Source organism: Canis lupus, chromosome 37 (genome assembly GCF_011100685.1).
Source record: "Canis lupus familiaris isolate Mischka breed German Shepherd chromosome 37, alternate assembly UU_Cfam_GSD_1.0, whole genome shotgun sequence".
Classification (NCBI taxonomy): Eukaryota; Metazoa; Chordata; class Mammalia; order Carnivora; family Canidae; genus Canis; species Canis lupus.
In genome coordinates this window covers 1,036,647-1,048,946 of record NC_049258.1, presented here as the reverse complement: position 1 = coordinate 1,048,946, position 12,300 = coordinate 1,036,647, and the positions used below count along the sequence as shown (strand labels likewise).

Here is a 12,300-nt window from a genome sequence, read left to right as displayed (position 1 = left end):
CAAAAGCAGACTGACAGCAGAGGAAGAACCAGGGCATGCAGATGACTTTGGGGTTGATCAGGGGTTTTAAAAAGATAAGCTAACGTCTTCTCTTCGGTGCCCTCTCGTCTGATATAGGAAAAGAGCATAGCCAACTGACAGAAAAATTATTTTGACACTGTAAATCTACTCCAAAGCCCTGGGCCATACCCAACCCTTGGGAGAGTTCTGACCTCCAGCTAAGATTCCGGGTGAGAGATAAAGGAACATTCCAGTTGTGAGCTCTGCATAACATTAAGTTTGTGATATGCTGATAAAAAAGAAACCAAAAGGTAACATAGATTTGTTTTCTTTTCCCATTAGTTTAAAGAAACGTTCATTTTGATGTAAATTAATCATTACTCTTAATGAAGAAGTATGTATATACTACACATACATAGAAAATGCACCAAACTCTCAGCCAATTGAGCAAATTCATACATGAGGCCTTGTTCTGTGTGTACTGAGTGGCTCCAGTCAGCTATCCTCATCTGCTGGCTGGGTACCGCCATTTGGGACCCTTACTAATTTAAAAAAAAAAAAAAAAGCCTATCTCAAGCTTTTGAAGGGTAACGCATACACAAAACAAAGTGAATTAAGTAAGACTAAATATTAAATATTAAAGTGGGTAAGAGAACAATCTCCAATACGGGGGAAACACGACCTCCCTTACACGGTTGTTTAGAGAATTACGAAAGAGAATTATGTAAAGTAACCTGTAAAAAGTATTGTTATTGTTGTTTCTCATCTTCTTATATTCAATTATTTGGTTTTATTTCTTTTTTTTCTAAGATTTTATTTATTTATTCATGAGAGACACAGAGAGAGAGGCAGAGACACAGGCAGAGGGAGAAGCAGGCTCCATGCAGGGAGCCCGATGCGGGACTCGATCCCAGGACCCCGGGGTCACGCCCTGAGCCCATGGGATCGCGCCCTGAGCCGAAGGCAGATGCTCAACCGCTGAGCCACCCAAGCATCCCAGTTATTTGGTTTTCAAACTCCAAGATACTCTGGAATCTGCCGCAAGTCCCTGCGAGAACGACCATGTGATCACTCCCGGTGAACTGGTAATTGGGCTTTTCCACAGCACTTGCTGCGGGACTAAGGCCTGAAAGTGAGAGGGAAGGGAGACTAACTCTGTGGACACTGTAGATTGCTTTTCTCCTTTGATCCTAATTCAGTGTGGGATCCTGGTGAGGGAGCAGGAGGCAAGCTGAGGACAAAGCACAAGCTGACACCACACCACCGTCCCCTCCAGGACTCAGACTCCCAGGCAGGGCAGATACTGTGACAGTCCTCGGGCAACTCCCAACCGGCTCAAAGTTAACGCCTCATTAGAAGGGAAAACAACCCTGGGTCGACACAGCCAGGCCTCCAGTATCCTGCGCGGCTTTAGCACGTGAAGGTCCTCTTGGACACGTTCTCTACCTCTTGGGCAGGTTCTCTACCTGCTTGCTGCGGGAGGTGGGAGAAAGACTCCCACCTCCCGCAGCTCCCAGGTAGAGAACCAACCATCCCTCTCCCCCCCGGGGCAGCGGCTCTTTCTGCCCTTGGGTCCTGTCCCCAGGCTTTAATGAAATCCCCTTTTTTGCACCAAAGACGGCTAAAGAATTCTTTCTTGGCTGTCAGCTCCGGACCTCACCTCCACCACCAACACCACAAAAAGTGTATTAATACTATCATCCCTATTTTGACAGTACCCCAGATTTGGCAAAGTTAAGCTTCTTGCTCAGCCACAGAACTAGCAAGTGGTTAGCGATGGGTGGAGCTGAAGTTCACCCCAGGGCCGAGCGACCCCCAGCCCAGTGCCCCGTCCTGGCTGCACCTCCGAGGGATCCAGGCCCAGGGCGGGGTGCCAGGTGCCCCCCAACACAGCGGGGACCACTTTCCTCAAAACCACTTTCCTCTCTCCGCTTTCTCATTCTCTTCCCGGGCAGAATTAATCCTTTCCTCCTCTGGGTCCCTCTGTGTCACATACACATCTACACCTAAATTCCTGATGCAGAGGCCTTTTCATGGCGCCTCCACCAGACTGACAGCTTTCCGTGGACAGACACTGGTGTCCGTGCACTCTTTGTCTAGTACAACACCCGCACGCAGCGGGCACTCGGTAAATGTTTCTCGAATCAGGCACAAATCCCCCGCAGCAGTAACGTACCGCAGTCCATTTGCTCATGATCATTTCCAAGGCCATCTCTGCACCATCTTCAGTGTCCAGACCCCTAAGCTTCATGAAGTTTCCGTGAGCAACAGCTATCACACATGTCTGAAACCATGTGGAGCGCTCTGCATCGCAGCTGTCACATGCCAACATAAAGCCCTTTTGAGGTTGTGCTTTATGGTGACTGCAGAAGCCTTTCTTAGTAAATGAGAGAACAGCCCTTTCACTTTTCCTGGGTTTGAGTGCATCAAAGTGTTCTGAGGGGCAGTACGTGTGCACACACGCACCCGGCGTGAGCTAGCATTATCCCTACTGTATCGGGAACCTCCTGAACCCTAATCTCACAGCGTGGAGGCTGAATCACAATAGTAAACATAAGAGGAGCTTTCACAACAAATTCTTTAAACATACTCATGGCTATCAGCACCGATATTAAAGATTCAATTAGGCAACCCCGATCTGAGCCGCGTACAATCTTTACTGCAATTAGATTCTTTGTTGTACGCGTTGTGTCACCACTGAGGAAAGGTCATTAAGAAGCACACTCTCACGTAGATAATCATACCTTGCACTCGATAAATATGATGGCAACTGGCAAAGAAAAGACACAGTTTTTTTCCCCTGCGTGATAATATAAAGGAAACAAATAGTCCCCGAATCCTACTTGTTTCCATTTTTTTTTTGTCAAAATGTTCTTAGCAGAATCTTGCTGAGTCCATAAGAGCATTTAACAGTTATCACTATCAGTTTGACAACGCAAGGCAGAAAGGTAAAAAGCAAGCATTATTTCTTTAGAGTTCTGTGCTGTGAGTGTTGTTTTACAATGCAGACTGCTGTTCAAGGTAGGGATAGTGTCAAGAACGATGAATAGTCTGATACTGTACCCTACTTGCAAGCCAACAAGTTAGCCTACCATAATTATGTTTATTCTAGTAGAAGAAATGAGAAAATAAGAAATAAGAGACAAAAGACAGTTTATCATTTATAGCAAGGGTAGGTAAACCAACCAGGCTGACCTGGAGTTGCCATTAGGAGAAAAGTAAAAGTATCTTAACTAGGAATGTCCAGAGTAGAGTCCTAAATTTTCATATTAGGACTATATAACTTCCTACCCCTTGCATCCTAATCATTACCCAGGAAGCAGCTGAGAGAAAATGATCTCCTTCCAGGGAGAGTTGTGTTCAGTGATCAAATTGTCTCACTAATGTGTGGGGACTGGGAGGAGATGAAGGAGGTAGAGTCGGAGGTATTAGTGAGCCAGTTATTGAGGCCATTCCAGGGTTCAACAATACCAGACGCAAGATGGCAGAGAGCATGGAAGGCCCATCGCATGCCTTGACTATCAGCTCACCGTTGAATGGCTTGTGATAAAAAGGCACACCATTGTCAGACAGCAAATGGTCCAGACACTCAAAAACTTGACATGAATTGGTTTCAGGGGTCATAGCAGTGTGGCCAGAATTGGTTGACCAGACTAGAACAGAAACACCACCCACCATCGACTGCAAAATTGTCATAGAAGCAAGGTTCTATGGATAGGTCTGAGAGGAAATGAAAGGTCAAATGTAGTCATTCTACCAGATGTGGGTGGGGTTGATGCCCCAGGTGTGTGCCCTCCCTCATTACAAGACAAATGAGTCAACTTTTGGCAGGAGTTCCAAGTCTGGCATGCAGCTGTAGCCTCTGCATCAGACCTAGGTCTTTAATTTATGCCCCTCTGTGAGAGTAGATGTGCGTCCCTGTCTAGTGTGGTGATGGGTCCAGGTCCAGGCAGGAATAGTAGAAATCTGGGCAGTACAGCCTTAGCAACTTGAATCCATTCAGTCTCAGCAGAGAACAGACTCTTAGCCTGAGCTTAATCCAGACAGTTCTATCAGCAGCCAGTCTATTTCCACAGTTTGCAGCCCCAAAGAGGGGTGTTTTTAATCTACCAGTCTTTAGCTTCTAAGTGGCATATCGAATAGCTAAACCATTGACAATGGCCCAAGAATAAATAATAAATAAATAATATAGCAAAGTTCTTCTGGGATAGTATTGTCCAGAGCTATAAGAACAGTCTTGAGTTCAGCCCAACGAGTAGAGCAACTCCATTTATTTTGGGTTTGCACCACTGGCACTGAAAATGAACAACCATGGCGGTCCTGTGAACAACACCGGGTTACAGCCTAATGACATCATCAAGTCCAGGCATTGAGGGAAACTGCTGTGAATTAAGGCCCTGTAGAGCCAATGACTTTGCCTCAGCTGGCCTAGTAGGGGACAGTTTCCCCCAAAACAGTAGGCACTTTTATATGTAAAAGCCTAGAAGCTGTTGAGGCCAAGCTGGTCATGCTCCTGAATATACCATTTTCACATGACAAGTGAGGCTTGTTGGGCCTGTCCCCTTTGTTAATCACTGAATCTGAGTTGACTCACCCCAAACTAGGACTTTCATGTCAGAGAATCACAAGGCTCCATGGGTCAGACATTCAGTTTTGATAAGAGCACAGTAGCAAGCTGGTAGGTATTTGTTAAAGGGAGTTTTCCTGATCATCGTATCATGAAGGTAATGACTTTAAAACCCTAAAGGAGCATCTCTGGGTGGAGGCTGCCTCCTCTTGCTAGAGGCTCTAGTTAACAAATTTGTCAGTCACAGCGACTTGTAACTCAGAGGGGTCATTAGAGTTATGGGTTCCCAACTGAGAGAATGTGTTATGACTCTCCAGGTGGCTGCAGATGCGGCCTGTTCATCCGGGCCCCACTCGAAGGATGTTGGTTTGCAAGTTAGCCCGTGTGAAGAATCAAATAGAATCCCCAAACGCAGCACAGCTGTCTCCAATGCTCAAAGTATCCAATACAGGTATCCTTTCGGGTGGTAGGTTGTCAAAGAGATAGCAGTTTTTCCTTGACTGACAGAAAAATTGAGTATGTGAATCCACCCACACAGTTTCAAGAAACTACTTAGTCAGCAGGCCCCTGAATTTTGTCAGGGTTTTCAACCTCTGATAATGGAGATATGATAATACCGCAGTCACAGTGGTTGAACTGAACCATCTGACTTGCCAGTTGACAGAACATTATATAATGAAAGCCTAGGGCGTTAGCCTAGGGCGTCAGAGGGTAGAGGCGCTCACTAAATGCTGACACACGTGCGGGCAACTGAATTCAGTTGTTGCTTCCACTACACCAGCTGTACCATTTGCTGTGACTGCAGCTGAACCCACTTCACAGACGTGGCCCATCTTGCCACCGGCCCTCGAAGAGCAAGATCAGTCTCATTCTCATGACAAGGCCTCCAGTATGTTTTTAGTGCTCCTCCAGGGGTACCTAAATTCCCTAGGCATCGCTGAAAATGCTTGTGGGTCACATTAGCATTCTCTACACGTGGTTCTTCTCAGTTGGGGAAAATCCTCTCTCAGGACTTAGGGAACAGAGAAGTACAAGCATCAATTCTTCTTGACGTTAAGATGGGGAAGCAGCAACAACAGTACACTAAATTGGCTCAAAGGGCCCCACCACAAAATTAGGCTAGTCTTCTTTCCCCACTGGGAACCCTATCCAAACTCCATTAGGTGAGTCTGCTTGCCTTTTCCTTCCACCCATGCAGGTAGGATAGTGACTTAGGCTTTCGTATCCAACAGAGCCATAAAAGTTTTAATTCACTCCAAGGTTCCCCGGTTTACTGAAATGGATGTGTATGGCCTTTAATCCTCCTTTGTGGGATAAGAAAACATCAGCCCTCACCCCTAATGGTTTCTCCTTAGTGTGGCTGAGGTCAGAGAGGGTAGAGAGAGATCATTTTCTCATTCTCATTCATCAACATTATAAACCCAACCCAAAGTAATAAGAGCCTGGATTCTAGTCAGTGTTTCATAAGTGGTTTTCCACAAGTGTTTTCCTGTCTCAGAGAAACCTCCCGAAGAAGGCCAAGGTTCCCTTGTAGTAGCCAGGATTGAATGCAAAAAGATTCTGAGGCCTTCTATTGTCATCTCCACATGGGTCTAGATTTAGCATTATAGATTGCATGAGGGTTTGAGCTATAGGAAGGCACAGCTGTCACATTCTCCCTTGATAACCATTACAAACCCGAGCCCTCATCCCCCGAGTGACCAGGCGTGGCTCTAATGGCTTGTCTGGTTTTTGCCCATGGTCGTAGCAAATTCCCTTCCTCTCATGCTCTGTGTGGATATATGTCCAGGTAGCTTGTCTGCAAGGGGGTGGCATCTGCCCACCCAGGATAAATCTTAGTACTGTCTGTTCAAGTGGAGGAGGCTGGGGTTAGCACCTCCATTGATGAGCAAGTGTCCCCCTCCAGAGGCGAGGTAGCAGCAAGCAGGCACTAGACAGGAAATGGTCTCTGAGACTACCTGCTGGTACTTAGCCTGCAGCCACCTTGCTCATTCCTTGTTATTATCAGACACAAACACAGACAGTTGCTTCCTAGTTGGCCATAACATTTAACCCATTCACTGGGGATTCCCATGGATTTCCCTCAAATCCTGTGAGGCACTCCTCTGTTCTCTTCCAGGAAGCCGTACCTTTGTCAGCACCCCCACCAGCTTTGCCAAAACTGTCAAGCACTGCGCGGGGTGTGGCATTTGCCCTACTTGCAAGCCAGCACGTTAGTGTGCCACCGCGTCACACATGGAGGAGAAAGACCAGAGATGAAGGAGTCATTGCTCAGCGAAAGCAACAGCTAGAGCACTGGCATTTTTGCATCAGTTCCTCAAGTCCCAAGCCCCACAGGATGATGAGGACAGACGAGGCGACGTCAGCCCATGCAATAGGCTATGTTGCAGGAGGTGAACCCTGAGCTCAGGGAGCCGGAACTTTCCATAATGGTCAGTGAGTATGCCCGCTACCTCGCACTTTCCAGGCTTTTGCTATATAAACATCCTTTCAAGGAACAAAGGGCAAGTGAGTGCTTTGCTCCCAAGGGGGCAGATAGAGAAATCTCCAGCAACAAACACTATGGGAACGACACTCAAACACCCCGTGACTAGGAAGTCCATGGCTTATGTCATTCTATGGATGATATACGTGGAGAGGTGTTGGGAGCTTATGATTACATAAGTGCGTTTTCAAGCTGCTACAAAAAGTTAAAATAAAAATCCCCACAAAAGGAGGAAGAAGCTAAGAATTTCAGGAGTAGAAGGGACAATAGAAATCAAGGCATGTTGGGACGCCCGGGGTGGGGGGGGGGGGCGCTCCGCGGTGGAGCATCTGCCTTTGGCCCAGGGTGTGACCCTGGGGTCCCAGGATCAAGTCCCGCATAGACTCCCCGCAGGGAGCCTGCTTCTCCTTCTGTCTGGGTCTCTGCCTCTCGCTCTGTGTGTCTCTCATGGATAAATAAATAAAATCTTAAAAAAAAAAAAAAGTTTCTCCCCAGAAAACCTCTTCTGTAGTAGAAGTGGGGAAAATAGGTAAGCATTTAATCTACAGATACAATTGAAATGGAAATGTTAGTTTTAGAAATGCGTGATATATTTTAAATATGGGAACGAAGACCTGGAATGAAAGAAAGCTAGAAAATTAAATTTCACTGGATGACTAAGTGCTATATCCAACATACTAGAAGGATTTAATTACATAACTCATGCGTCACTGAAGTTCCAGTGTTCGCTGAGTAGAACAAGGAGTGAGGGCCTTGCCAGTGTGGACAGCAGAGGTTGCTTCTATAGAACAACAAATGAAACCAACACAAAACTGACTTTAAGGGGAATCTAGTCATTCATTCTTTTATTGAGTGTCAACCAAGTGTCAAGCACTGGACGACTGGTCTAAAGAGGTTGTTTGTTTGAAGGAGAAGGGAAATAAACTCATGGTCTTCAGTTTTGAGGTTTTTTTTTTAAGCTGTATTATCCTTATTACTAATTCTTGTATTACTTAGGACTTGAATATATTTTTGGAAAGGAAATAGAGAATGAAATCTGAAAAAGTGACAGATACAGGTGGCACAGCTCTGGGCTGATACAGATGAAGTGAGGAGAGACCTCATCGCCAAAAAAGGAATGGAAAAGTCTCCAGGAACTCTCTATATGGGCAACAAGCAGACAGTGAGGGCAAATTAATCTAAACTATGATTATGAGATGATCATCTCTGAATTATCCATATGAAACCCTAGAAGTAGAATTTTTTGGGTCTTTAAAAAAGATTTTATTTCTTTATTTGAGAGATAGAGATAGAGAGAGATCACAAGGAGAGGTGAGGGGTAGAGGGAGAAGCAGGCTCCCCAGTGAGGGAGCCCAATGCAGGACTCAGTCTCGGGACCCTGGGATCATGACCTGAGCTGAGGACAGATGTGTGACCACCTGAGCCACGCAGGTGCCCTGGAAATGGAATTTGTATTGACTTATTCCTCCGGCCTTTGTCTTGTAGCGACCCCAGCGCCCAGCCTGCGACTCTCACCTGATCCAGGGGGTCCCCAGGGGAAGGCGGGAAGTGCCTGTGCTGCTCCTCAACTGGAGACCCAATCCCAAGAAAAGTTGAGCGGGGTCAATAGCTCTGACATGGGAGCAAACGAGAAGACCAAGATACCTCTGAGTAGCATCTGAAGGTACTCAGGAAGGAAGGTAGCATCTGAGAGGTTATTACCCAAATCTGCCAACCCCTTAGAGGATGTGTGTGGGGAGGCCCAGTGCTGCCGGGTGTTGCCAGGGCCCCGGCCGTGTGGGGAGGAGGAGGGCCGGGTGGTGGCCACACTGGCCCTGAAGCCCGCCATGTTCTACTCACTGAACCATGAACCTGGACTGAGGCCACACGGAGCCAAAAGACAGAGCACCCATTCGCACCCATTCGCACCCATTCGCACCCATTCCCAAACTGAGCACCACAGGGGGCGCTTTTTTCTTATCTGCGTAGAGCCCCATTTGTGCGAGCTGTGGCCCTGGAAGGAGAACATCCTCAAATCCTGGAATGCTAAAACTCAAGGGCACCCATTGAAATTCTATGAAAGTAGTTTAAAGATAAATAAAAGATGGCATTACTTTATACAGTGGGTAGTAAACATATGGAACTCATTATCCTCAAGATGTTGCGTAGTCCACAAATATAAATAGGATAAAGAAAGATTCAGATAAATTCATGCTTGTTAGATTCATATGAGCTGTTAGAGCATTGTTAGAAACACACAGGGAACGTCTCCAAATGCTTTCAGGGAAAATACTGATGTCCTACAGAGCCATTGCCACGAATTGAATAAGCGAGTCTCTGACTGTCCAGGTTTCTCAAGAAAGTCAACATCCATAACACCCAAGTTTTCCAAGTAGCTGAGCGTTAAGCTACTATATCCTAAGTATATTCTTTGCATTAACAAATTGTGTAAAAGTCTCTCTCGATGGTGGCATGAACCGTGATGTGATCTTACATGGAGCTTGCCAAACTTAACCTCTTAATTTGAGAACTTGGAGTTTTCACGTCCAACACACAATATCGTCCTGGGCTGTGAGACGCGGATACCTCAGGAGCCAGGGCGTCCGATGGGATGGGCTGCACTGTTTTCCTGTAACCGGTCCTTCGGAGCGATCGTGTTCATTCCTTGCACTTCTTTGAGTATTCGTGCTTTACTTTAGCATCTTCGATCTTCTTCCCTGTACTCCAGGCTTCTGTTCCCACGACTGTGAGTGGGCTTCCGCGGAGAACCCTTTTGTTCCTAATCTGCTGCTCTCGCCTCTTTGACTTCGGAGGAAAGTGCCCCACTCTGGTCCGCAGCCTGTCATCTCAGCTGGAGACCAGGCTGTACTATTAACAAGCTTGACCGAAGGTTGGAGTAACAGAAGAGAAGCACAGGGGGGACCCCTGAAGCCAGGGGGGACCCAGACCCATTCTGAGTTTATGCCTCTTTTGTTCCCAACCCCGCCCAGCTCACCCCAGCTGCAGGTAGAGGCAGGACAGAGATCTCCACAGCTCCAGTCACAAGCCCGGGCAAGCTCCAGAGATGGGAAGGAGATGTTTCCTCCCTCCGGTTCAAGGCCAACTTCTCCAGTCATCACTTCTTGTTCCCAGTATCTTGCTGCTTTCCCTAAGACGACGGAGCAGCAGAGCTTGTCCCGTGGTTCCCAGTAGGGTGATGCATCAAAACGGTGGTGCACCTTCAGTACATTCTGGATCACTCAACCTTATATTGCCCACAGGCCTCAACAGTCGGGCCGAGCTCCTCTGTGTGGTCTGTGTCCTCGCGCGAGGTCTTGCATGCTCATCCTTCGTGCAGTCTCCAGATTTTGCTCCTGAACAAGAATGCACACGAATCTCTAAGTGAATAAGTGATGCTTCTCAGGCTCAATATCGTCTAAATCCATGTTTTAAAGAAAACGCTTACCTAAGGGAAATCGAGGGTGCAGAGATGCAGTTCTGCAGATTACAAAACAGGCATTTGCCGTTGAGTTAGAATATAGAGATATTTAGCGACTCAGAGTCACCAATTTAAAACAAGGCCTTCGCTTAAGTTTGAACATCTAAACGACTCATTCTGACTATTTTCTCCAAATAAAATAACATTCTGCCCTGAAGTGAATTCCAGCTGCCATCTCTTGAGAGGAAAAAAAAAACTCTTAAAGCTTTGAACTCACTGAGCTTTTCTCCTTCTTTCTGCTCATCGAGTTTTCAAAAATCTTTAAGGCTGAATTTTAGTCCAAGCTCCCCTTAGCTAAGTATGATATTTAATAGATTCTAAAATGTACTTATTTTGTTTATCTTATTTTTCATATTTCAACATCTCTGAAATCAGGACACATCTTACAACCCACAGCTTCTCACAATCACACTCAGCCAAGCAGCATTCGTGACACAATTGCCTGCATCCATGAGAAATTAGTCGACTAAAACTAAGCTTGCTGGAAGTACAGTGACTCGGTTGTTCCTGTCAAGGCTGACCCGGACGACAAAGCTCCAGACAACAGGTCATTTGAGGATATTTAAGGTGGGAGTATAAACCTGTTGTCTGAAAACTTCCATGAACAACTTCCAGTAGGATCCATAAAGTTCCAGAATTAAAACTTGCATAATTGGTGCCAGTGGTTTGCAAACAAGTATTAGGGACAGGAATAGAGCACTCTTTTAAGAAATGCCACCTCATTTGTGTTCTTGGTGACAGTGTTTAATACTCTATAGAGATACCAAGGACTCTGAATCCAAAGTGCTTCAGAAGAGCCAGCTTCTAAATGTGCAGAAGTTTTCGGGGCGCCTGGGTGGCTCAATTGGTTAAATCTGCCTTCAGCTCGGGTCATGACCTAGGGTCCTGGGATGGAGCCCCAAGCCGAGCCGGGCTCCCTCCTCACTGGGGAGTCTGCTCCTCCCTTTCCCTCTGCTCCCCTCCCCTGCCTGTCATGTTCTCTCTCTTGCTCTCGCTCTCTTTCAAACAAATAAAATCTTTAAAATAAATAAATAAATAAATAAATAAATAAATAAATAATATTTAAGAGACTCCAATTTGTTTTGAATGATTTACCCTTTATGCATGATAAATGATTTTTTAAAAGATTTTATTTATTTATCCATGAGAGACACAGAAAGAGAGGCAGAGACACAGCAGAGGGAGCAGCAGGCTCCATGCAGGGAGCCCGACGCAGGATTCGATCCCGGGTCTCCAGGATCACGCCCTGGGCCGAAGGCAGCGCTAAACCGCTGAGCCACCCAGGCTACCTGATAAATGATTTTTAAAAATCTATGTCCAAGTAACTCATTCTGTGTTAAAAGAAAAACCTTAAGTCATAGTTTGATTGCTGCTAGGTTTTTTCCCTCAGAAACGTATAATGTCATGGTGTATATGACTTGTCCCGGGGCGGGAGGGGGCTGAAGTAATCTGTTCCCTATACTTCCAGGTGCTTTTTAAAGGTGGTTGTGGCATGTGACTAGATCTGGCCAGAGGGATATGAGTAGAAAGTGACCTGTGTTATTTCGGTAGCAGAGCATATAAAAACCAGGTCTTGACTTTCAAATGATTTCTCTCTATGCACAGTAAACCCTGAAGCCTCTTACGGAGGTGATGGAGACTTGATCTGCTTATGAGCGACCCTCATTGTAGCATGAAATAAACTTTCATTGTGTAAGCCAGTGATGTTTGGGGATTATTTTTACTATGACATAACCTAGCATATCCTTACAACAATCCTGGAATCCACCCAACAACCAGTGGTAGCTTATT

The 12,300-nt window shown here is 46.0% G+C and overlaps 1 long non-coding RNA gene across 1 annotated transcript; it reads left to right on the top strand.

Moving 5' to 3' along the window:
- Positions 1-905: 905 nt before the first annotated feature.
- On the top strand, positions 906-11,459 carry LOC102155159. Its single transcript, XR_005384934.1, has 3 exons — positions 906-1,085; positions 6,687-6,999; positions 8,538-11,459. It is a non-coding gene; the product is annotated as an uncharacterized LOC102155159 (long non-coding RNA).
- Positions 11,460-12,300: the final 841 nt, after the last annotated feature.